Source organism: Melozone crissalis, unplaced genomic scaffold (genome assembly GCF_028551555.1).
Source record: "Melozone crissalis strain CALT ecotype California unplaced genomic scaffold, PUWL_Pcris_2 ptg000013l_1, whole genome shotgun sequence".
Taxonomy (NCBI): Eukaryota; Metazoa; Chordata; class Aves; order Passeriformes; family Passerellidae; genus Melozone; species Melozone crissalis.
The window spans coordinates 14146111-14148556 of NW_026535791.1; positions in this window are offsets into that span (position 1 = coordinate 14146111).

The window sequence follows — 2446 nt, forward strand, 5'->3', positions numbered from 1 at the left end:
CATGATATTTCATTTTCTCAGTTGCTCAGGACACTCTTGTTTCCAACCACAGCCAACCACTGCAGAGTGGTCCCCATCTCCCTTTTCCCTCTCCTGTTTGGGTATGTTCCCACCACTGCTCTGACCTTCAGAACTGAGGTATGAAGCATCCCTGCCTGATCCCCTGACACTTACTGTGAGGCCGGGCAGTAAAATGAGGAATTATCAGGCATTTACATTCTGAAGTTAATGATGAGGAGTGTGAGCCTTCTGAACATCTGTTTCCCCTGTTTTCAAGGGGGCCTTCAGTTTACTCCTGGTTCTCACCCACGTGGCTGTTGCCAGTAATCTCCCCTGGGAAGGGCTGTGGAGCGAACTCCCTCTAAACTGTGGTGCATCTCAGTTTTGGGGATATGATTGTGACAGCCATGAGGTTCAGGAAACAGCTGGAGACCCCTGTAGGGATGGTGAGAGAAGCACAGGGAGAGCTGTGATGTCCTCAGGTCTGGAGCCAGACTCAGGGCTGCACAAGTAGGAGATTGTTCTCCAGGTGGTTGTGGTCTCTTCTCCAGGGCACCACTGTCCTGCCTCCTCAGCTGGGTCATAGGCTGGGAACTGTTGCCCAGGGAGGAGCAAAGATCTGACCTGAAGGTGAGAGATGAGCATGAAACTTTTGAAGTGTCAATTTCCAGAGGAAAAAGGAATGAGGGAAAACAGAGTAGGACAAAAGCTCCAGGATTGCACGTGTATGGAAAAGGAAGTAAGGAGAGATGGATGAAGGGAAACTCTGGGTAATGACCACTGTTTGGAAATGGACTTGATGGCCATAGGGGCAGAATGCTGTTCCCCAGTAAAACACAGGCAGGGGTGAAGCTTCCCAAGAGCAGCCATCTCCTGATCCTGTGAGTGAAGAGGACAAATAGGGAGCCCTGGAACATGGTCAGGGTGTCAGAGCAAAATGCAGAATGGACTCTTTATGGAATAAAATGCCTGAGTGGATTACAAAGGCAAATACAACAACAAATCATCCTGGTGCCCCTGCCTTCGACTTTCAAAGCCCTACGAGGGCACGTTGTTCAGCTGTTACACCCCTCCCTGCTTCAGTGGCACTGGAAGTAACCTTCCCCTCCCAGAGTTCCCCACTTTATTGCCTTTAATGACCTCATGAAGGGTAATGAAGCATTTTAAGTTTTGTGTCAAGCTGACTGGTGTGGTGGGGGCGGGAAAGGCTTTGGGAAATTGGGTCAAGGCTTTGAGATGTCTTTGAGCAGGAGCCCGGGGTGGGAATGTGACATCCCAAGGCTCAGCCCTGGGGTCAGGATGCTGCTGCAGCAGTTTCAGCTGAGAACTCCCTGCCCCATTAAATGCCAGCTCCACATCTTTTCCCAAATTTTCTTTAGTCTCTCTGTGACTTTCACGTGGAAATTTTGGGCTGAGACGGAACAAGGGTGCAGGACAGAGGGAGGATCCCCCGAGCCCCATACCTGCTGCCCACCCACAGGAAGAGCCAGAGGCAAGTTTGAGCATTACCTCTTGTCAGAGGAGCTCTCCCATGCCAGAATCTAAGAACAATAATAGCTGGGGACATCTTTAAAAGCCTGATGTCAAAAGTGACTTTCATCACACTGCTTGCAGCCATCCAAGCGCTGCGATGCTGGTGCACTCCCCAAACTGGATCTGTGACAGCTGGATTTGGGGTGGAGGCGTGGGAAGCCTCTCTCCCAAATAACAGGGAGAGACAGGAAAATCAACATGTCACACGGTGTCTGCTAGCAGGCCCGTGGACTTAACCAGCTCCACATATTTTAGCATTTGTGGTGAATTTGCTTTGCTTTTATAAGCAGACAGACTTTCAGGCTTGCAGACATTTTGAGACTAAACACGCCACACTACTCTGTCCTCCCCATCCTATGCTGAGATTTTTTTTTGACCTGCACAGATTGTGTGATGAGGATTTGGTTCCAAAATGCCGTCTCCAACATCCAATAGAATGTTGTATTAAAATGTTTGGGGCTTTTTGGCTGTTTCCCTTTTAAACAAGGTAACCAAGAAACCCCAACTTGCGCCCCGAAATGCTGATTGCATTAAGTAGTTCAGTCCATCAGGTTCCCAGTGACACTTTCTGTCTGTGAGTTTCAGATAAAGATGGGGAACTAAAGTAGCTTAGTGGATTAAGGAATTGCCTTTCCCACCTAGACACCTTGGCTGGAATCCGATTTTCATGTAATTGCCCATTTGCTCTGGTGGAAGGAGGTGGGGACAGACCACGTGAATTTGTGTGGTCATCTGGCAGCCAGGGGTGGCAGCCACTAGAACCAGGGCCATTGGCTCCCTGCCAGTTCCCCTACCAGATGCTCCCTCCATATGGGATTTCCCCACCGCTGAAATTTTATTTATTTATTAGCTATTTCATCCCCTTTGGCATGAAATCACTACCCCTCACCGCAAATGTGGAGAAGTTTTTCCC